The sequence below is a fragment of the Arachis duranensis genome, chromosome 5, assembly GCF_000817695.3.
Source record: "Arachis duranensis cultivar V14167 chromosome 5, aradu.V14167.gnm2.J7QH, whole genome shotgun sequence".
NCBI classification, from domain to species: Eukaryota; Viridiplantae; Streptophyta; class Magnoliopsida; order Fabales; family Fabaceae; genus Arachis; species Arachis duranensis.
The window spans coordinates 73,253,007-73,277,872 of record NC_029776.3 but is presented as its reverse complement, the minus strand read 5'-3'; positions in this window follow the sequence as shown (position 1 = coordinate 73,277,872).

Genomic DNA, 24,866 nt, shown 5'->3' with positions numbered 1-24,866 from the left:
TCACATTCATCATGTTCTTGTGTGCGAATGAATATCTTGGAATCAGAATAAGCGTGAATTGAATAGAAGAACAATAGTACTTTGCATTAATACTCGAGGAACAGTAGAGCTCCACACCTTAATCTTTGGTATGTAGAAACTCTACCGTTGAAAATACATAAGTGATAATGGTGTTCATTAGTTTCGGCCCCCAGAGGGGGAACCAGAATAACCAAGATGACTAATACAATGAGAAAAAGTAATATTTATACTAAAACTAGTAGCTAAGGTTTACAAAGATAAGTAAATGATGCAAAAATCCACTTTCGGGCCAACTTGGTGTGTGCTTGGGCTGAGCATTGAAGCTTTCATGTGTAGAGACTTTTCTTAGAGTTAAACGCCAGTTTTTATGCCAGTTTGGGCGTTTAACTGTAGTTTTTATCCTATTTCTGGCGTTTAACTCCAGAATATGGCAGAAAGTTGGCGTTTGAACGCCAGTTTGCGTCGTCAAAACTCAAGCAAAGTATGAACTATTATATTTCTGGAAAGCCCAGGATGTCTACTTTCCAACGCAATTGAGAGCGTGCCATTTGGGCTTCTGTAGCTCCAGAAAATCTATTTCGAGTGCAGGGAGGTCAAAATCCAATAGCATCTGCAGACCTTTTTCAGCCTCTGAATCAGATTTTTGCTCAGGTCCCTCAATTTCAGTCAGAAAATACTTGAAATCACAGAAAAACACACAAACTCATAGTAAAGTCCAAAAATGTGAATTTTGCTTAAAAACTAATAAAAATATACTAAAAAGTAGCTAAACCCTACTAAAAATTACCTAAAAACAATGCCAAAAAGCGTATAAATTATCCACTCATCAAAGTGGTTGAAGACTTGGGAGATGTTGAGATTCCATGGGAACCTCAAGTCATAGAGCCTTGGTGCACGAAATTGTGTCCGCCAATATTAATGGACTATTTCTCACAGCTTCACACAACTAACCAGCAAGTGCACTGGGTCTTCCAAGTAATACCTTACGTGAGTAAGGGTCGAATCGCACGGAGATTGTTGGCTTGAAGCAAGCTATGGTTATCTTATTATTCTTAGTCAGGATATAATATCAATAATGATTTTTAGTTTTAATTGTAAAAAGTAAAAGAGCATGAAATAAATACTTATTATGCAGTAACAGAGAATATGTTGGAGTTTTGGAGATGCTTTGTCTTCTGAATTCTTGTAACATAATGCTTCCTCACTTTCAAACATGCAAGGCTCCTTCCATGGTAAGCTGTATGTAGGGCGTCACCGTTGTCAATGGCTACTTCCCATTCTCTCAGTGAAAATGGTCCAAATGCTCTGTCATAGCATGGCTAATCATCTATTGGTTCTCGATCATGCCAGAATAGAATCCATTGATTCTTTTGCATTTGTCATCATGGCCAACAATTGCGAGTTTGAAGCTCATCATAGCCATTCAATCCTTGAATCCTACTCGGAATATCACAGACAAGGTTTAGACTTTCCGGATCCTCAAGAGTAGCCGCCAAAATGTTCTAACTTATACCACGAAGATTCTGATTAAGGAATCTAAGAGATACTCATTCAATCTAATGTAGAACAGAGGTGGTTGTCAGGCACACGTTCATGGATTGAGGAAGGTGATGAGTGTCATAGATCATCACCTTCTTCATAGTGAAGCGCGAATGAACATCTTAGATAGGAACAAGCGTGTTTGAATGGAAAACAGAAATAATTGCATTAATTCATCGAGACGCTGCAGAGCTCCTCACCCCCAACAATGGGGTTTAGAGACTCATGTCATCAAAAGGTACAAAATTCAGATCTAAAAAATGTCATGAGATACAAAATAAGTCTCTAAAAGTTGATTAAATACTAAACTAGTAGCCTAGGTTTACAAAAAATGAGTAAACTAAGATGGATAGTGTAAAAATCTACTTCTGGGGCCCACTTGGTGTGTGCTGGGGCTGAGACTTAAGCTTCTCACATGCCTGGGCTGTTTCTAGAGTTGAACGCCAGGTTGTAACCTGTTTCTGGCGTTGAACTCCAACTTGCAACCTATTTCTGGCGTTAAACGCCAGACTACAACATGGAACTGGGGTTAAATGCCAGTTTACATCATCTATCTTCGCGCAAAGTATAGACTATTATATATTTCTGGAAAGCCCAGGATGTCTACTTTCCAACCCAATTTAGAGCGCGCCAATTGGACTCTTGTAGCTCCAAAAAATCCATTCTGAGTGCAGGGAGGTCAGAATCCAACAGCATCAGCAGTCCTTTTTCAGCCTAAATCAGATTTTAACTCGGCACCCTCAATTTCAGCCAGAAAATACCTGAAATTACAAAAAAATACACAAAGCCATAGTAAAGTCCATAAATATGAATTTTTCCAAAAAACTAATAAAATTATACTAAAATCTAACTAAAACATAATAAAATCTACATGAGATTACCCCCAAAAAGCGTATAAAATATCCGCTCATCACAACACCAAACTTAAATTGTTGCTTGTCCTCAAGCAACTAGATATATAAAATAGGATAAAAAGAATTTAAGAGGCAATAATATCCCAGAGTTTCAAGTGAAGCTCATATTCTAATTAGATGAGCGGGTCTAGTAGCTTTTTGCTTCTGAACAGTTTTGGCATCTCACTTTATCCTTTGAAATTCAGAATGATTGGCATCCATAGGAACTCAGAATTCAGATAGCATTATTGATTCTCCTAGTGTAGTATGTTGATTCTTGAACACAATTACTTTTTGAGTCTTGGCCGTGGCCCTAAGCACTTTGTTTTCTAGTATTACCACCGGATACATAAATGCCACAGACACATAACCGGGTGAACCTTTTCAGATTGTGACTTAGCTTTGCTAAAGTCCCCAATTAGAGGTGTCCAGAGTTCTTAAGCACACTCCTTTGCCTTGGATCACGACTTTAACCACTCAGTCTCAAACTTTTCACTTGGACCTGCATGCCACAAGCACATGGTTAGGGATAGCTTGATTTAGCCGCTTAGGCCTGGATTTATTTCCTTGGGCCCTCCTATCCATTAATGCTCAAAGCCTTGGATCATTTTCACCCTTGCCTTTTGGTTTAAAGGGCTATTGGATTTTTCTACCTCTTTTGCTTTTTTTTCACAACTTTTTCTTGCTTCAAGAATCAATTTTATGATTTTTCAGATCAGCAATAATATTTCTCTTGTTCATCATTCTTTCAGGAGCCAACAATTTTAAGATTTATAAAATTCAATATAAAAGATATGCACTATTCAAGCATTCATTTAAAAGACAAAAAGTATTGCCACCACATATAAATAATTAGAATTTTCCTTATTAAGAACTCAAAAAAATTAAATTTCCTCTTTATTCTAAAAATCTACTATTTTATTCATGTTTGATGATGATGAGAAAAATAAATTATAGCTTAATTGGAAATAAAATTAAAATTGATATACTAATTACTACTACTCCTATATAACTTCTAAGGTAAATTCCTATAAGAACAACTATCACAGAGTTAAAGCTAAGATTAGGACTCAACAACCTTTATTTTGGGAGGTGGATGTTCCTCTAGTCTGTGGGGTGCTTGGCCCTTCAAGAGATAATTTTTGACGCTTCAGTTCCTTCAAGTCATGACTTTGCTCTTCTTGTTCCCCAAGCAATTTGCAAAGCATGCTATTTTGATTATTCTGTTCTTCCTTTATTTGGTCCATAGGTTCAAAATCAACAGATTTTTTGATGCTTCAAGATGCTCCCAGTATTCAAATTGAGGGATTTCTGGGAGGAATTCCTGTGCTCTCCTCTTGATGGGGTCATCCTGCACATGTTGTTTTTCCATTCATATTTTGGTGATTGGTCGCTCAACTGAGATATACTCAGTTATTCCCATCTTCACTCCAGCATCTTTACATAGCATAGATATTAAGCTAGGATAAGCCAATTTGGCATCTTTGGAATTCTTGTTTGCAATTATGTAAAATTCACACGAAATCAACTGATGAACTTCCACTTCTCTTCCTAACATAATGCAGTGGATCATCACTGCTCTTTTAATGGTGACCTTAGAGCGGTTGCTAGTGGGCAGTATAAAACGTCCAATGAAGTCCAGCCAGCCTCTGACGACTGGTTTGAGATCTTCTCTCTTGAGTTGATTTGGGATGCCCTTGGTACTGGTGGTCCACCTGGTTCCATGGAGGCATATGTCCTCTAGAATCTTGTCCAGGCCTTTATTTGTTCTCATCATTCTCCTATTAAAGGAGTTTGGGTCATCTTTCAGCTGAGGTAGCTTAAAGATCTCCCTGATTTTGTCAGGGTAGATGTGAATAATCTTTCCTCTGACCAAGGTCCGATAGTCATAGAGGGCAGTTCCAGATATTCTCTTTCTGTCTGTTTGCCAAATATTAGAGTAGAATTTTTGAACCATGTTTCTTCCCACCTTTGTTTCAGGATTAGCTAGGATTTCCCAACTCCTGTTTCTTCTTTCAGATCGAATTTAATTTCCGGGATCACTGACCTTAGACCCATTATTTTGTAGTAATGGTCTGAATGTTCTTTGGTTAAGAACTTCCCTTGATTCCAAAGTGGTTTTGGAATATTCTCTTTCTTGCCTCTTGGAGTGGGTTGTTTTCTTTTAGGAGCCATGATCTTAGTGGGTATGGCTTAGTGATCACTGATAAACACACCAAACTTAGAGGTTTGCTTGTCCTCAAGCAAAAAGAAAAGAAAGGAGATGGAAAGAAGGAGAGCTAGTTTTCGAATTGTGGAGGAGCTGAGAGAGGCCGAGTGTGGATTTAAAGGGAGGGGTGGGTTTTCGAAAACTTTGAAGAAAGATAAGATAGAAGATATGATTTGTAAAAGATAAATATGATATGAAAAAGATATAATTGAAAATTGAAAAGATATAGAAGGTATTTAAAAAAGATAAATCTGAATTTTAAAAAAAAGATAATATGATGAGTTTGAAAAAGATTTGAGAAGAAATTGAAGAAAAATTAAGAAACATGTTTAGGATTAAAATTTTTTTGGAATTGAAGTTGAAAGATGAGAGTTTGTAATATTTTGATGCAAGAAATCATGAATTGAAACATGAAAATTGGAAAAAATTTGAAGTGAAAACGAATTTACCTCCTCCCCACAATCCTGGCGTTAAACACCCAAACGCTGCATGTTTTGGGCGTTTAACGCCCATCTGTAGCTTCTCCTGGGCATTCAACACCCAGCTATTGCTTCTAGCTGGTGTTGAACGCCAGGAACTCCTTTGTCACTGGGCATTTTTCTGAACGCCCAGGACGCTGTAAATCTGGTGTCAAACGCCCAGAAGGTGCTTCTTTATGGCGTTCAACGCCCAGAAGATGCTTTTTTCTAGCGTTCAACACCTAGAAAATGCTTCTTTCTGGCATTTAACGCCCAGATGGCTATCCTTACTGGCGTTGAACACCCAGTAGATGCTTCTTTTGGGCGTTCAACGCCTAAAACAGCTCTTACTGGCTTTTTCGCACCAGTGAGCTTCCTTTTTGCTGTTTTATCCTGCGAATCCTTCTGTAACTCTGTGAACTCAAGCAATTGCTATTTTACCTTGAAGATAATTGACATAAACCTGTAAAAATCAATTAATTAACAAATAAGCTTTGTAAATGGCTGGGTTGCCTCCCAGTAAGCGCTTCTTTATTGTCTTTAGCTGGACTATTACTGAGCTTTAATCAAGTCTCAGTTTTGAGCATTCTTGCTCAAAATTGCTTTCAAGATAATGTTTGACTCTCTGTCCATTAACAATGAACTTTTTGTTAGAATCATTATCCTGAAGCTCCACGTATCCATATGGTGACACACTTGTAATCACATATGAACCTCTCCACCGGGATTTCAATTTCCCGGGGAATAATTTGAGCCTAGAATTAAATAGCAGAACTTTCTGCCCTGGCTCAAAGACTCTGGATGACAGTTTATTATTATGCCATCTTTTTGCTTCCTCTTTGTAAATTTTTGCATTTTCGAAAGCATTGAGTCTGAATTCCTCTAGCTCATTTAACCGGAGCAATCGTTTTTCTCCAGCTAACTTGGCATCAAGGTTTAGGAATCTGGTTGCCCAATAGGCCTTATGTTCCAGTTCCACTGGCAAGTGACAGGCTTTTCCATACACCAGCTGGTATGGAGAAGTTCCTATAGGTGTCTTGAACGCTGTTCAGTATGCCCATAGAGCATCATCTAAGCTTCTTGCCCAATCCCTTCTACGGTTAATCATAGTCCATTCCAGGATTCTTTTAAGTTCTCTATTAGAGACTTCAGCTCGCCCATTTGTCTGTGGATGATATGGAGTAGCTACCATGTGGCTAACTCCATATCGAACCAAAGCAGAGTAAAGTTGTTTATTGCAGAAATGAGTGCCCCCATCACTGATTAGTACTCTAGGGGTACCAAATCTGCTAAAGATGTATTTTGGAGGAATTTCAACACTGTCTTAGTATCGTTAGTGGGTGTTGCAATAGCTTCCACCCATTTGGATACATAATCCACTGCCACCAGAATATAAGTGTTTGAGTATGATGGCGGGAAAGGCCCCATACAGTCAATACCCCATACATCAAATAACTCAATCTCCAAGATCTCTTGTTGAGGCATGGCATAACTGTGAGGCAGATTGCCAGATCTTTGGCAACTGTCACAATTAAGTACAAACACTCGGGAGTCTTTATAGAGAGTGGGCCAGTAGCAGCCACATTGGAGGACTCTTGTGGCTGTTCGCTCACTTCCAAAATGTCCTCCATACTGTGATCCATGGCAGTGTCAGAGGATCTTCTGTGCTTCTTCTTTAGGCACACATCTACGGATTACTCCGTCTGATAGTACTTTGCATCAGTAATCAATTTCTTTGATTGCTGCCTACTGTACTCTTTGGGTATGAATCTCATTGCCTTGTAGTTTGCAATGTCTGTAAACCATGCCACTTCCTGGATGGCAAAGTGTTGTTCATCTGGAAAGTTTTCAGAGATCTCAGTAAGAGGGAGGGACGCCCTTTCTACTGGTTCTATTCGGGACAGGTGATCTACTACTTGGTTCTCTGTCCCTTTTCTGTCTCTTATTTCTATATCAAACTCTTGTAGAAGCAACACCCATCTGATGAGTCAGGGTTTTGAATCCTGCTTTGTGAGTAGATATTTAAGAGAAGCATGGTTAATGTACACAATCACTTTTGATCCTAATAAATAAGATCTGAACTTGTCAATAGCGTAAACCACTACAAGTAACTCTTTTTCTATGGTTGTGTAGTTCTTATGTGCGTCATTTAAAACACGGCTGGCATAGTAAATGACGTACAGAAGCTTGTCATGCCTTTGTCCTAATGCTGCACCAATAGCATGGTCACTGGCATCACACATCAGTTCAAATGGTAATGTCCAGTCTGGTGCAGAGATGACTGGTGCTGTGACCAGCTTAGCTTTCAGAGTCTCAAACGCCTGCAGACACTTCTTATCAAAGATAAATGGCGTGTCAGTAGCAAGCAGATTACTCAGAGGTTTGGCAATTTTTGAAAAATCTTTTATAAACCTCCTATAGAATCCTGCATGCCCCAGAAAGCTTCTGATTGCCTCAACATTGGCAGGTGGTGGTAATTTTTCAATTACCTCCACCTTAGCTTCATCCACCTCTATTCCCTTGTTTAAAATTTTGTGCTGAAGGACAATTCCTTCAGTCACCATAAAGTGACATTTCTCCCAGTTTAAAACCAGATTAGTCTCTTGGCATCTCTTTAGAACTAGTGCTAGATGGTCAAGACAGGAGCTGAATGAGTCTCCAAACACTGAAAAGTCATCCATGAAGACTTCCAAAAAATTTTCCACCATATCAGAGAAAATAGAGAGCATGCACCTTTGAAAGGTTGCAGGTCCATTACACAAACCAAATGGCATCTTTCTGTATGCAAATACTCCAGATGGGCATGTGAATGCTGTTTTCTCTTGATCTTGGGGATCTACTGCAATTTGATTATAACCTGAATATCCATCCAGGAAGTAGTAGTATTCATGACCTGCTAGTCTTTCTAGCATCTGGTCTATGAAGGGTAAAGGAAAATGATCCTTTCTGGTAGCTGTATTGGGCCTTCTGTAATCAATACACATACGCCACCTTGTAACTGTTCTTGTAGGAACCAATTCATTTTTTTCATTATGAACCACTGTCATGCCACCCTTCTTATGGACGACTTGGACAGGGCTTACCCAGGGGCTATCAGAAATAGGATAAATAATCCCAGCCTCTAGTAATTTAGTGACCTCCTTCTATCCAAGAGCTGTCTTGTATGTCCTTAGCACTTGAATTAGTGCTTCCTCTTCCTGTGGCTCTAAGGTAGAGCTTATGATTACTGGAAAGGTATCACCTTCTCCCAGAAATACATATTTCAGGGATGGTGGTAATGGTTTAAGCTCGGGTTTGGGAGGTTTCTCCACTTCTTGAGGGATTTTTAGAGGTTCTATTATTCTCTCTGGTTCCTCCAGATCAGGCTGAACACCTTTAAAGATATCCTCTAGCTCTGATTCGAGACTCTCAGTCATATTGACCTCTTTTACCAGAGAGTCAATAATATCAATGCTCATGCAGTCATTTGGGGTGTCTGGATGCTGCATAGCTTTGACAACATTCAACTTAAACTCATCCTCATTGACTCTCAGGGTTACTTCCCCTTTTTGGACGTCAATAAGGGTTCAGCCAGTTTCTAGAAAAGGTCTTCCTAGAATGAGAGTTGCACTCTTGTGCTCCTCCATTTTCAACACCACAAAGTCAGTGGGAAAGGCAAATGGCCCAACCTTGACAATCATGTCTTCAATCACGCCTGATGGGTGTTTAATGGAACCACAAACAAGTTGGAGACAGATCCGGGTTGGTTTGACTTCATCAGTCAACCCAAGCTTTTTGATAGTAGATGCAGGTATTAGGTTGATACTTACCCCAATATCACTTCTAAGTGGCCCTGCATTCTCTCGTCCCTTTCCAGTCCCATCTCTGATATTCTTCCAGGTTATCGCATGCTTTGCCCAGTTCTAGTTTGCCCTATTTTTATTTTTCTTTCATTTATCTTGTTCTGTTAATATTAGCTATACTTAATTTCTGTTTGATTAGGTTAGATTAGAATTGCATGCGGTTAGGTAGCTAGGTTGTGGTTAGAGGATTCTAGGCCTGATAAGTGCTCCGTTCCTGTTTAATTTCCAAATGTCATTTGCTTTGCTGATTAGTGCATGATGTTGTTGCTTTGTGTATGTTGTGTTACTACTGTGCTGATTCTGGATTTATATGAATTGCTTAATTGCTGTCTTGCTTGAGTAATGTTGCCTGAATCATATGAAATCCATGATTATTTTCCTGTTTGATATTACATGGATTCATATGTGTGATTTTTTATGCTATTTGTTGTCTAAAAATGTCCAATTTACTGCCAGAATGCTGCCAAAATTTTTAGAAAATCTCCTTTTGTCAACTTGTAACTTAGGGGCTGCACTTTGCACTTTTTCGGTTTGAAAATTCATTCATTTATTACCAAATGCAATTCCTTAGTTAACTTGGCCGATATTCCCGTTCTATTTTGACCCCCGTTGATGGCATTGAATTGGTTAATTCAAGGAACTATTTGTCAGATCTCTATGTCAATTAGTACCTGAATTAACTAATCAATGTGAACCCTCTTGCATCTTTTAACATTTTAAGTTAAATCAAATGTTTGATGACTTCTTGTTTGAGGTTCAATTTTCAACTCACTTGACCAACGAAGCTAATGCCAAGGCTCACCATTTGATTTAAACTTGTCTTTCTTGATAGAGGGTCGTACATTTGTAACAATTGGTGCCCTTCACTGGTGTGAACCCTATTGAACTCAAATTGCTTTCAACTCTCTTTTGATTACACCAAGTGCTAATCCTAATTCTTCCAACACCAATTTTTACAAACTTAATAGACCAACCCATTGATGATGATTTGGTTGCCTCCTCTATGCTTGTATGCACTCTATATTTCGTCATCAATATTTAGCATCATACTCATGAATGTGAATATGCTTGTCTTAAATACTCTTAGAGCTTATCTTGGTTAAGGCCCAAAGTTGTCATGCCACTTAAATTTGACCTAATTTTCTAACTTTTGACCTTGTTAATTTGTTTTCACATTAACCCCTTTATATTATTTCGGGCATGATGATTATGGTTGCTTAACAAACAAGCATTTTGTTATTATTGCATGCTTCATGGATTGTGTTTTGATTGTTATCTGAATTATGTTTGCTTGCACTCCAAGAATTTATTCCTATGATTTACTTCATGAGAGTTTTTCAATGTCTTGCTGTTTCTTATTTTTCTGTCCGTACCTGATTCGTTGCTTTATATTCCTCTACTTGGCTTAATTATTTATATCCTGTGATTTCTATTTTCTCAAGATGGCTGATAGAGGGAAAGCAAAGGTTACCTCTCAAAAACAGAAGAAATCTCAATCTTTCACTGCTTCTCCTTTCTCCGATTATGCCAAGAACCCTTTTTCAAAAAAGGATAAAACAGATCAGTTACTACCCCCTACCAACCGGGAGATGTTTCCGAACTTATATTGTGCCGCTTTCCAACCTTTCAGGGGGCGGAAGCTCAATCTAGAGAAGAAGCTCGCCATTCCTTCATATTTGAGGCAGTCCATTAAGCTTGGGCTTGATGGGTTGGGCTTAGGCTTCGTGGATAGGGTGCTAGTTAGAGTGAATGAGTCATGGGTCCGAGAATTTTATTATAACTTCTATACACTGACCCTTGTTTCGATTCACCTGAGAGGCGGGTGAGCTCTGTTGACAGAAGCTGACATTGAGGATGCACTCCGCTGTCAGCCCAAAACGGGTGATACAGATGCCTTTACACAGGCTGAGGCGAAGTTGCACATTATGACATATGACTATGATGCGTTGCGAAGTGTAGTAGCCACCCCGGATGCCCCATGGGAGATGGATGCAGATAAAACGAAACCCAAGGAGATGATGTTCGAGTATCTGACTCGGGAGGTGAGGACATAGCAGCAGATCTTTGCTCATTATTTGATGCCTACCACGCACTTCTCTGAGATTCCAGTGGCTATGCTCGCTCTGATTAGATGCAATATAGAGGGACATCAGGTGTATTTCCCTCGCCTGATCAGGAAGTTTATGTGGCGAGCGCATATCCGTGGCACACTCCTATTCCCTACTTTGGTTACTGAGATGTGTCAGCGGGCTGGCGTACCCTAGCATCAGGATGATGAGTCGCCGCCCCCGATCCACGGAAAGAAGACAGCAATTCTGTGGGAGACTTGGGTGGACAAGAGAGCAGCCCCACGAAGATCCAGAGCCTGCTCAGCAGCAGCATCATCTGGACTATCATCTCCATCAGCAGCAGACAGACCCTCTGCACCACCCACAGCTGCCAGTCAGCTGCCACCACCACCTTCATCAGCACCTCAGCCGACCTACAGGCTAGTTCAGAATCTGATCGGGCACATGGATCAGACCGACCGCCGTATCGAGCGGCACTTTCAGCGCGTGTATCAGATGTTGGCGTCATTGGGAGCCGTCATACCCCCTGATCTTGACCCTTCCGATCATTCTGAGTAGGAAACGGATCACGAGGAGGAAGCTGGTCAGGCAGAGGCACCTCCAGAGACTCAGGCTTCTACATAGCCACAGCCACAACCGACAGAGCCATAGGCACACCCTTTAGTGGGCGACGATCCTTCTTACCCAGCTTGACTGAGAGCATCGAGGACGATGTTGTGATTTATGTGTGGGGAGATCGCCGTCTCCGGCGGACTATATTTTGGTGAACCATTTCAGACTTTTGTTCTATTTTGCTTTATTTTGTATTTTATTTTCTTTTGTTTTATTCTTCTTTTAGTACTTGCACATTTTTATTTTATTGTACTTTTGTTTATTTTTACTTTGTTGCATTTTGCACTTTAGCCTGTATATATCTTAGATATTTATCTTGAATTGCACTTTTAGCTTATTAGTTGTGATTTGGAAAAATGTGGATTATTGAGCTTAGTTTACTCTTTTGCATATGAGAATTTAGTTTGATTGAAAATAGGGAGTAAACTAAAAACTTTTAGCTTTCCATAATCACAACATTTCCTTCAGTATATAATAATAATAATAATAATAATAATAATAAATGTTGGTCAATTTGTTGAAAATTTCAAGAGGTTCATTTTTTTAGAAAGGGCATTTAAGATTCACATTGATCTGAGTTAAAACATTTTGAAACTTGCATGATGTATATATAGTTGGAATATGGTTTTTGAGCTAAGAACACACAACCCGTGAGTTTTTGAGCTTAATTGCATGGTTACATTAATTAACGATGATTTTTATTCTTGTGTGTTTTCTTCTCCATGATTATAATCTGTGGTTTCTTCCATTCTATATTTCCATTATTTAGTGTATTTTAATGCAATTAGGTGATTGAGGCCATTACTTGATTATAGCTCACTTATCCCAAATATCCTACCATTTTGTCTGCCTTTGTTTACCATTTTGAGCCTTTTCAACCCCCATTTGCTCTTTATATTACCACATCACTAGCAAGCGAAAAAACAATTAATTACCCTATTTGAATCATTGGTTAGCTTAAGATAGGAATTGTGGGTGTCAACTAAGTGTGGGGAAATGTGGGAACTTTGGTTGATGAGAATGTGTATTGTTTTTACAAATATTAAGAATTTGGGCACTACTCATATGAAATTATAAAAACCATAAGCATTGATTTACTATGCTTTCATATAAAAAAAAGAGAGAGAAAAAATAAATGAATAGGGGACAAAATTACCCCAAAGTTAAGTTCAATAAAAGGATCAATGCATATGAGATGGGATTAAAATTGATACATGAGTGTGTAAAATATACAAAAGTGAGATTTTGGGTAGCTAAGCTTGACTTTAGAATTGTATAGAGTGTGTGTATGTGTTAAGCGAGAACTTAAGTTAGTCAAAGATTCATATAATAGCTCACTTGGCCAAACATATATCCTCACCCTTAACTTAGCCCCATTACAACCTTGAAAAGCCCTCGTGATATTTGCATTTGTACACTTGATAATTGTTGATTGGTTAGATGAAGAACAAAATATTAGAAAGCATGATTAGAGGAGATTTGAGAGGATTAATCCCAAACACTTGAGTGATTAGAGTGCATATACAAATCCAGTGAGGGTTTAATTGCTCATTTCCATATGTCCATATTTGATCATTCCTTGTCTTGCAAGTTTATGAACTCTTTTGATTAACTCAACTCAATTGTGAATATGCTTTGATATGATTGATTTAGCCCTTGATTGTGCATATATGGATTCTTAGAAATTTGACTCACTTTGATTACATATATGCTTATATATTCTCTTGAGTTTAGCATGACGACATGATAATGTTTAAGTGTGGGGAGATTGATAAACTACTATTTTATAGTTTATCTTATGCTTATTTCAGTATATTTTACCCATTATTCTCACACTTATTCATGTAAATTACATGTTTTATATTTTCCTTCTTGATTTTGTACTATGATTGAAAACATGCTTCTTTGGTCTTAATTTAGCTAATTTTAATCCTCTCTTATTACCATTCGATGTCGTGATATGTTTGCTGAGTGTTTTCAGGATTTATAGGGCAAGAATGACTTAGAGGATAGAGAGAAAGTGATGAGCGGATAATTTATACGCTTTTTGGCATTGTTTTTAGGTAGTTTTTAGTAGGATCTAGCTACTTTTTGGATGTTTTTATTAGTTTTTATGCAAAATTCATATTTCTGGACTTTACTATGAGTTTGTGTGTTTTTCTGTGATTTCAGGTATTTTTTGGCTTAAATTGAGGGACCTGAGCAAAAAACTGATTTAGAGGCTGACAAAGGACTGCTGATGCTGTTGGATTCTGACCTCCTTGTACTCGAAGTGGATTTTCTAGAGCTACAAAACTTCAAATGGCGCGCTATCAATTGCGTTAGAAAGTAGACATTCAGGGCTTTCCAGCAATATATAATAGTCTATACTTTGCTCGAGTTTTAATGACGCAAACTGGCGTTCAAACGCCCCTTCTCTGCCTTATTCTGAAGTCAAAACGCCAGAACTGGCATAAAGTTGGAGTTAAACGCCCAAACTGGCACAAAAGCTAGTGTTTAACTCCAAGAGAGGTCTCTACATGTCTAAAGCTCAATGCTCAGCCCAAGCACACACCAAGTGGGTCCGGAAGTGGATTTCTGCATCATTTACCTATTTTTGTAAACCCTAGTAGCTAGTTTCATTATAAATAGGACCTTCTACTATTGTATTTTCATCTTTGGATTATCTTTTGATCCTTTGATCACGTTTTGGGGGCTGGCCTTACAGCCATGCCTGGACCTTTATCACTTATGTATTTTCAATGGTGGAGTTTCTACACACCATAGATTAAGGTGTGGAGCTCTGCTGTTCCTCGAGTATTAATGCAAAGTACTATTGTTCTTCTATTCAATTCATGCTTATTCTTGTTCTAAGATATTCACTCGCATTTTAACCTGATGAATGTGATGATCCGTGACACTCATCATCATTCTCACCTATGAACGCATGCCTGACAACCACTTTAGTTCTACATAAGATTGAGCATGTATCTCTTGGATTCCTGGTCCACGACGCATGGTTGCCTCGCCTGAAAACCGAGCCTTCCATTCCATGAGATCAGAGTCTTTGTGGTATAAGCTAGAATTATAGGCGTCCATTCCTGAGATCTGGAAAGTTTAAACCTTGTCTGTGGTATTCCAAGTAGGATCTGGGAAGGGATGACTGTGATGAGCTTCAAACTCGCGAGTGTTGGGCGTAGTGACAGATGCAAAAGGATCACTGGATTCTATTCCAACATGATCGAGAACCAACAGATGATTAGCCGTGCAGTGACAGCACATTTGGACCATTTTCACTGAGAGGAAGGGAGGTTGCCATTGACGCCGGTGAAACCCAAAGATACAGCTTGCCATGGAAAGGAGTATGAAGGATTAGATGGAGGCAGTAGGAAAGCATAGATTCAACAAGAACAAAGCATCTCTATGCACTTATCCAAAATTCTCACCAATGAATTACATAAGTATCTTTTTGCTTATTAAAACTCCAAAACCATTTTAATCCACCTGATTGAGATTTACAAGGTGACCATAGCTTGCTTCAAGCCGACAATCTCCGTGGGATCGACCCTTACTCACGTAAGGTTTATTACCTAGACGACCCAGTGCACGTGCTGGTTAGTTGTGAGAAGTTGTGAAAAAGAGTGAGATTATAATTGTGCGTACCAAGTTGTTGGCGGCATTGTGTATCACGATTTTGTGCACCAGGAAGCATGCAAAAGTGGAAGGAACACAAGAAAACGAGAAATTCAGAAGCCGGCAATGATGCGTACGCGTAAGCGACACGTACGCGTGACTGGCACGTCAGACAAGCGACGCGTACGCGTGACAAGCGTCATGTGCTGCAATTCATAGAAAATGCTGGGGTAGATTTCTGGGCTCCTTTTTGACCCAGTTTCAAGCCCAAAATTCTAAATTAAAGGCTGCAGAGTGGAGCAGATGGGGATTTTTCGCTTCTCATTATTCATACATTAGGTTTTAGATATAGTTTCTAGAGAGAGAGGAGATTCTTAGTCTTATTTCTTCTTAATTTCAGATTTCTACTTTACTTTAATTTAGGTTTCTTCTACTATTATTTGTTCTAGCACTTTAGTTATCTATTTCTCATTGATTTCCTTATTTTGCTAACTTAGTTTATGAATTCTTCAAGTTAGATTCAATTTCTTATTAATGCAAGTTGAGGTATTTTATGTTTATTGCTTCTTCCATTATTTGTTTTCATTGATGTTTGAAATTGGTTGTTTTGATTTCCCATCCTCTTATTACTTTTCTATGCTTTTATTTTGTGCCCAGCAAGTATTTGATAAAATGCATGGTTGAATTTTAAATTAGCTTTTTACGTTCTTAGCTTAGATTGAGTAATTAGAGGCTCTTGAATTGTCAAAGTCTCTTGTTGGTTGGTGATTGAAACTTGCTAGTTGGCTTGAGCTTCACTAACGCTAGTCTTTAACTAGGACTTGTGAACTTAAGTTAACTTCACTCACTTGACTTTCCTTCATTGTTAGAGGTTAACTAAGTGATAGCAAAAGGTAATTACCATCACAAGTGACTATGCTACTAAGGATAGGAATTCTAATTATCAATCCTTGCTAGGACTTTTCTTAATTATTAGTTTATCTTCTTGTCATTTACATTCCTTGTTCAACAATTAAAAACCCAAAAAGATACAATCTCATAACCAATTATAAATACACTTCCCTGTAATTCCTTGAGAGACGACCCAAGGTTTAATACTTTGGTCAATTTTATTGGGTTTGCTTTAGTGACAAACAAATTAAATTTGATTGAGGATTAATTGTCAGTTTAGATCTATACTTGCAACGTGACTATTTTTGTGAAATTCTTTACCGACAATTTTTCCTCCATCAATAATATATGACTATGTGCTAATTGCTTTATTTGAATTTACTTGTGTATTATTTGTTTATCTTGCTTGTGTTTGCATAATTGAGTGGTCTCTCATGCTGGTGTCGGTTAACGTTGAAGGCTGTCTTTGTTGAGATAAAATGACAAATGTAAAACCCACAAAATTATTAAATAATTAACTAATAAATCAATTATTATTTAAAGAAATTAGAAAATTAATTTTTATAGTTTATAATAGAAGAAATAATTAAAAGATGAAATTTGACACTAATTTTAAATGTTTTGGCCTAACATTTGGCCAAACGTGCCAAACCGGTTAGACTAGGCCCAAATCGGGCCCATGGCCCGACATATAAAAGCCAAATTTCAGCCTTCTTCTTCCTCATTATATGAGAAATTTTGTAGCCAATGGGAAGGAGAAGAAGAGAGCTTAAACCCTAACACCAAATTCGAACTCAATTATCATCCAATCCAGAGCTCCGATCGCTGCATCGTTTGCGACCATGCGACCACTGCGTCGATCTTTACAAAGTCTGCTAACCAATTTGGTAAGAAAACCTCAATTTCACTCCCAATCTCTCCTTCCCCTAATTATGAAATTTGGCAAATTGTGTGAAGATTTTTTGTTGTCTTGATATTTAGGATTAAATTAACTTGAGGAAATTAGTGGGTCTTGCTCAATTAATGCATGAGAAAGGTAACAACCCTCAACCCTTTGTAGATCATTGAATTTTCAAGTTTTGATGTTGATTATAGAGCTAAATGTGAACAACAGCTTGAAAATAATTTCTCCTAAATTTCTAATTATCTGGACTTAACGGGATACGTGACATATAATCCTCTTATATTTGGGTAATTAGGATTTTTGTGGCATATAACTAGAATTAAACTTCACCCTCTAATTGGAATTAAGTGACCAAGGACTTGGCGGTTGATGAATCTTAGAGGAGACTAAAAAGGTCTAAGGAATTAGGGTTTAGTCACATATAGTTTTCCATGAATTAAATCTTGCCTGATTAACTGTTTTTTATTACATATTTCACAACTTGTTTACTGCTTGCTCTCTGATTTACTGAATTTACTGATTAATGCAATTGAACTCTCAAAGACCATTTCCTGCTTATCTAACTAAGTAAATTAATCAACCATTGTTGCTTAGTCCATCAATCCTCGTGGGATCGACCCTCATTCACTTGAGGTACTACTTGGTACGACCCAATGCACTTGCCGGTTAGTTTGTGGGTTATAAATTCTGCACCATTGATGTTTGATGATTTTGATAATGATTGATGTAGATAATGAGTGTGGATTTGTGAATGTTGGTAATTGGTAAATTGTGTCTATGTAAATTGAAAAATTATTAATGAGATTGTTATGTTGTGTTGAAATAAATGTTGATGAATGATAATTTAATTGATGATGAATGAGAATAATGAATGTGGTAATGAAAGTGATAGTGTGAATGTTGGTAATTGGTGAATTGTGTCTATGTAAAATGAGAAATTGTTGGACTAAAGTTGCTCAAATTGAGGTATGGTAAGTTGAAAAAAGTAGCGACAGGATGTGGAGCTGTGTTGGATGTAATTGGAGTATTTTGAAGTGTAAAATGTTGGTTTTGGTAAAGAAAAATGGTAAGATAGATGTTTGGAAATCATTAGTAAAAATTTGGTTTTTGGCCAAATTTCTGTGGGTCATAACTTAGCTTCTAGATCCTCGATTTCTATCAAACTTAATTTATATGAAAATTCGGTCCATGAAGTTTACGCCATTCAAAGAACGGATGAAAAATAATTTTTAAAAAAAATTATTCTCGTCAAAAGTTTGGTGTGTGAAAGAGATTCTGCAGCATTAACAGTTTAGAATTGGACAAAAAATTTTGCAGCATTTAACAAAAAATTTGACGGTTTAGAATTTCACTAATGAAATCTCGTTGTAAAGTATAGTCTCTAAACCAACAATAATCCCTTCATATAAAAGTTTTGTTTGTCACAAGTACAAACCCCTAAAATCTATAAACCGAAGTATTTAAATCTCGGGTCGTCTCTCAAAGGACTTGCAGGATAGTGTTCTTGTTATTGGTTATGGACTTGTTTATTTTGGGGTTTTAGATGAGAGATATGAATAGTAAATGGTACGAAAACTTTATTAACAAAACGGTCTTGGCAAGGTTTGGTTGTCAAGGGTCTTCATCATTATTACTAGCCACAAGTAAGGTAGTTGCAAGGATTAATCCCACTTAGTCATCCTTAAGTCATTTAACAAAGGAAAGTCAAGTGAGTTATATTAATCCTAGTCCATAAATCCTAGCTTTTCACTAATTGGATTAATGAAGGCTAGAGTCAATGGTTATCTACTATCAATCAATTAGACCCTAGTAATTCAAGAAATCCTAAGTTACCTTCTCAAGCCAAGAACATAACATAAAATTCTATTCTATTCTCCCAAGCATTTCATCAAACACTTGGAAGGAACAAAAGAAAAGTATAGTAAATCACAACAAAAATGAATTCTAACAACAATTGAATACAAAGAATTAACAACAACAATCAAGGAAATCACAATTATCATGAATTACCTCAAATTGCATTATTGAAAGAAAACAAAGGAACAACAATCTATCCACAATGAAATGAAGAATTACAATTATCAAAGCACATAACTAGAAAGAGGAAGAGGAGAAGAGTAAGAATTGATAAAGGAGAAGTGAATCAAAGCATGAATTAAACCTAGATCTAAGAAGAGAGATTAACCTAAACCTAATCCTAATTCTAGAGAGAAGTGAGAGCTTCTCTCTCTAAAACTAACTAATCCTAATCATAATGATGATAAATGATAGATTGATGCCTTCCCCTTCTATCCTTGGTCCTTTTAATGCATTTTGGCGCCAAAGTTGGTTCAGAAACTCCCCAAGATTGCCAGGCACGTGCTGCTTTAATGAAGTCATGTGCGGACTACGACGCGTGCGCGCACGGTACGCGTTCGCGTCCCTAGCCGATTCTGCAATGTGCGCGCGAGCGCCTTGTGCGCATGCGCGTGCTTGGATGATTTCACTTATTTGACTTTTTATGCTTCTCTCCACTTGTATGCTTCCTTCCTTGCTCCCTTTGATCCATGCCTAGCCTATTTCAATCCTGGAATTACTAGCAAATACATCAAGGCATCTTATGGAATCAAGGAGGAATTAAAATTCATCAAAATAAGGTTTAAAAAGCATGTTTTTACACTTGAGCACAAATACGGGAGAGATTACAAAGCCATGCTAATTCATAAGCTAAGTGCGAGAAAAGGTCATCAAAATACTCTAAATTCAATACAAGATAAACCCTAAAAATGGGGTTTATCAACCTCCCCACACTTAAACCTTAGCATGTCCTCATGCTAAAATAAGAAGGAACTAAGGGGTATGACATTTATTAAATGCAACTAAGCTACATGAACCTATCTAAATGCGACTGTCTATAATGAATGAAAATACTTAGTTCAAACAAATCAATTCCCAAAAGAACATGTGTAAGCACAAGAACTAGGGCAATAGGAATCAAGTTGATGCCAAGGCATCTTAGGCTAGTTTCACTAGCATTTTTCTGTTAGTTTTAGTTGTTTTATGCATTTTCTTGAGCTTAAAGTAACCAAGAATGGTTAAATGAATAACAAAGCAATGAACCATCCAAACAGTATGATTTTGATGCAAATTTCATGAGTTTTTAGTTATATTACTTGAATGCTATGAATGGAAGATTTCTCATGAAATTTTGCAAGACTTTGATGCAGTTGTTTGGATGATTTTAGGGAAGAAGAGGTTAGGCAAGGAAGCAACAAAATCAATAAAGGAAGCTTGAATATCACATGTAGAGTTTAAGCTCCAGTTTAAGCTCCAGTTTAAGCTCCAGTTTAAGCAACTGGAGCTTAAACTAAGGTTAAACTGGAGCTTAAACGTGTTCGACCAGAATTTCTCCTCCAGGGTTGCTTTCTCATTTCCACGTTTAAGCTTCAGTTTAAGCTTAAACTGAAGCTTAAACGTGTTCGACCATTCCACACTCCGTGGTTGCTTTCTTCCATTTCCACGTTTAAGCTTCAGTTTAACCTTAAACTGAAGCTTAAACTGCAACTTAAACGCCACTCTTTGAAAAGGTTTCTGGGCCAAAGATATTGCAGTTTAAGTTAGCATTTGAGCACAAACATTAACTTAAACATACTCTGGTATGAAACCCAATTGAATATCATGATTTATGGGATTGGGCCTGAAGATTTGATGAGTCTGGAACTTCAATTTGTTGAGTCTTGTGTCATTACTTGTTTATCACTAAGTTGTTGAGTCATGTGTCATTACTTGATTATCACTAAGTTGGCTCAATGAATGTTACAGAAGTGGATCAGCAGCCTCATCAGGATTGTGGATCATAAACCCAAAGCAAAAGGAAATCAGGGAAAGGCCTCAAAGCCCAAGAAACACAACAGAAGCTCAATTTAGAAAGTGTATAAATAGGATAGAATTTAAGTTAGTTGGGACTTTTTGGGACTTTTGGATCATTTTGCTAGTTTTCATACTTTGTGTAATTGAATTCAGAGCTATGACTCACTAAACCCCTTTCATTGGGTTAGGGAGCTCTATTGTAATTCAATGAATCAATAATAGTTTTATCTTCTTCTTCAATCTTTTCTCTTGAATTTTGTTAGAAAGCTTCTCGATCTAATTCCATTGGGTAGTTGTCTTGGGAAAGAAACTACCCATAATTGGAATCCTTCGGAACCTTGGGAAAGGAATGGAGGATTCATTAAGATTGCAAAGCAAAATTCAATGGATGCATTGGTTGAGGAAGGGATAAAAATGTTTTGATTCGAAGATCTCAATATCTCCTGAAACCCAATGAATTCCCCATTTCTGATCTACCACTTTCTCTTTACATTCTGCAATTAAATTCATGCAATCACCCCGATCCCTTTTTAATTTCAGCAATTTAGCTTCTCGCTCTTAAATTCTTGCAATTTAACATTCCGCAATTCTCATCTAAATCTTGATTCCGCTCAACTAGAACACACTTCTAATCCGAATTGCTCACTCAACCAATCCTTGTGGGATTCGACCTCACTCTATTGTGAGTTTTTACTTGACGATAACCGATGCACTTGCCGGCAGGAATTTTTGCCGATCGTGCAATTTCCTAAAATCGAAGCATCACAAGTCCAAACCACAATTGCACTGAATTATCAAAAGAAATTCAAGCTTGCAAGAATATAGATAATATGGGTGAACACATGTAATTGAACTTTCGAACCCTCACCAGATGTGTATCCGCTCTATTCACTCGAGTGTTTAAGGGTTAATTCACTCAATTCTCTTCTAATCATGCTTTCCAAAATTTGATTTTCTTCTAACAATCAACACCTATTCAATGCATGCATACATTCATCATGAGGTCTTTCATTTAGGTTGTAATGGGGCTAGGGTTAAGGTAGGATCATTTATGGTTAAGTGGACTAGGACTTGAATCTTTGATTAGCTTAAACTTTCCCACCTAAGCTATGCAATGACCTATACCATTAAATTCTAACCTAACTACCCATTCTTCACTTTTTCTTTTACATACTCATGCATTATATTTGATTCATAACACTTATGCATTGATTCCTTTTATTGAGCTTCACTTTAGGGCATTTTGACCCCTTTTATTATTTTTCTTCTTTTTCCTTTTTCTATATTTTGCTTTTCTTTTCTTTTTCATATAATGAGGATTTTCTCTTTTTTTTTCTTTTTTTTCCCCTCATTTTTTCTATATACAATAATCTCAATGCATAAGGTTTTACAATTGATCAATACATGAATATTTACCTAATTCCCAATATGGAAGTGTACTACCCTTTTTATCCCATCCAATGTTCCCAAGCCTTACCAACTTTGAATAATAAACACTCTCACTAGCCTAGGATAATCAAATATCTAAGCAAGGGACTTTCATTGGTTTTCCGCCTTGGGCTTGTAATGTGCTAAAATGAGAACAAGTTAGTTAAGCATAGGCTCAAAATTGGCTAACAATGGAGAGTAAAAGGTAGGCTATTTAGGTATGTGGGCTAATTAAATAATGGCCTCAATCATACAAATGCATGAATACAAGAAATAAATGGACATAAAGAATCAAGCAAATCAAGGATCACAATCATAGAAAGAGAACAATTGCACACAAGAATGGGAAATAAGTGGTTATAAAATGTAACCACATCAATAGGCTCAAGTCTCACAAGCTTGTGTTCTTAATTCAATACATGTTTCACAAAATATAGATAATTCAAGCAAGTTTCACAAAAAATATTTTTTTTCAATCAATTGGGTTGGTGCCCTATAATTAAGTTCCTTGGAAAATCTCAATATTTGACTAAGCATTGTTGTGATTGAGAAATTCAAAAATTCCTTAGTTTACCCTTTCCTTTTTTTTTTCAATCAAAAACAATTTCTTGTGCAAAAAGGGTTACTAAGTTTTAGCAATTCAAACATGGTTTCTAATCACAACTATAAGCTAAAGAAAAATATGCAAAAGTATATAAAGAAAAATCCAACTAAAAGTATGAAATCTAGCATGCATAACATCTAAAAATATCCAAAAGCATCAAAATATCTAAAATATCAAGTATATACAAAATGAGATAACTAGGCAGCATAACTAAAGTGTTCACCGGTCTCCTAAAGGTGCCACCGGCAACCTCCCCACACTTAAGATTAAGCATCGTCCTCGATGCTAATCCTGAGGATCAGAGATAGGTACATCGATAGGTTCTGAATCTGGCTGCGGAACCAGCTGAGGCTGAGTCTCCTATGTCTGAGGTGGTATCTCCACATGTATTGGCACGTCCTCATGAATCTCCTCAGCATGTAAATCTGCGTGCTCCTCCTCATGGGCGTCCTCATCGAAATCGGATGACTCTGGTAGCGGGGGTAGCTCAAGGCCCTGGGCCATAAATAGCTGGTCAATCCGATCCAGGCGACGCATGATCTGGCGCTTGCTGCGCTCCATGTACCGAAAGAGATGCTGAACTAGTAAGTAAATCGGCTGAGGTGCGGCTGGTGGTGGCATAGGAAGTGCTGTGGCTGCGGTAGATGCTCCTGCCGAGGCTGATGATGAAGAGGGTCCAGCTCCGTCAACTACTGCTCTGGCCCGAGATCGGCGTTGGGAGGAAGGCTTCTCGTGCACCCAGGATCCCCATGGAATGGTAACCGGCTCCTTCTGAGGGAGCGGTGGAGGTGGTGATACATCATTCTGGCTCGCTGAATCATCTGAGTAGCCATGACTGGGAAAGGAAAGATACCTCGGATGTGGGCTCTCCACATGAACCGCCTGATTAGCTGGGGGTAATAAACCTCTTTCCCCTCCATCACACAGCTGATCAGGATCAACATAGCGACTGACATATCTGTAAAGTGAGTTGTAGGCATGATGTAATGAGAGAAGATCTGCTGCCAAGTCTTGGCCTCTCGGCTCAGATAGCTAAAGTGAATCCCCTTGGGTGCCTTATTCTCGGTGTCCATAACCCAAGGAGCATCCGGAGTGGCTACCACTTCTCTCAATGCCTCAAAATCAAAGGTGATGCAATGAATGTCTATCTCGGCCTGTATGAATGCATCAGTGTCATTGGTCTTAGGCCGGCAAGTAAGGGCATCCTCAATGGCCTGCTCTGTGATAGGCACCTCAATCCCTCTGACAAGTACCGAATCAAGGGTGGGATGGAAGAAATTGCAGTAGAACTCCTGCACCCAAGACCAGTTCACCCGGCTCAACTCCCTCTCCAGAAAAGCTAAACCCATCTGGTCAATACGCTGGTGGATGATGATTGGATTTTTGACGGTTTAGAATTTCACAAATGAATTCTCGTTGCAAGTATAGTTTCTAAACCAACAATAATCCTTTCATACAAAAGATTGTTTGTCACAAGTAACAAACCCCTAAAATTAATAACCGAAGTATTCAAACCTCGGGTCGTTCTCCCTAGGAATTACAATAAAGTGTCTTGTTATTGGTTGTGAGTTATTTTTGTGGTTTTGATAAGAAACATGGAAGTTAAATGCTAAAAAGTAAACTAATGGCTACAAAGGTCTTGGCAAGGGTTGGTGGTCAAGGATCTCTATCCTAATCACTAACCACAATATGAGAATTGGCAAGGATTAATCTCATTAAATCATCCTCTAACTAGTAGTAAAGGAAAGTCAAATGAGCTATATCAATCCTAGTCCATAAGTCCTAACTCTCCACTAATTCAATTAGTGAGAACTAGAGTCAATGGATCCCAATCATCAATTACTTGGACATTAGTAACTCAAGAGTTCCTAAGTTACCTTTCCAAGCCAAGAACATAAAACTCTACTCTAGAATCCAACCAAGCATTTTCTCAAA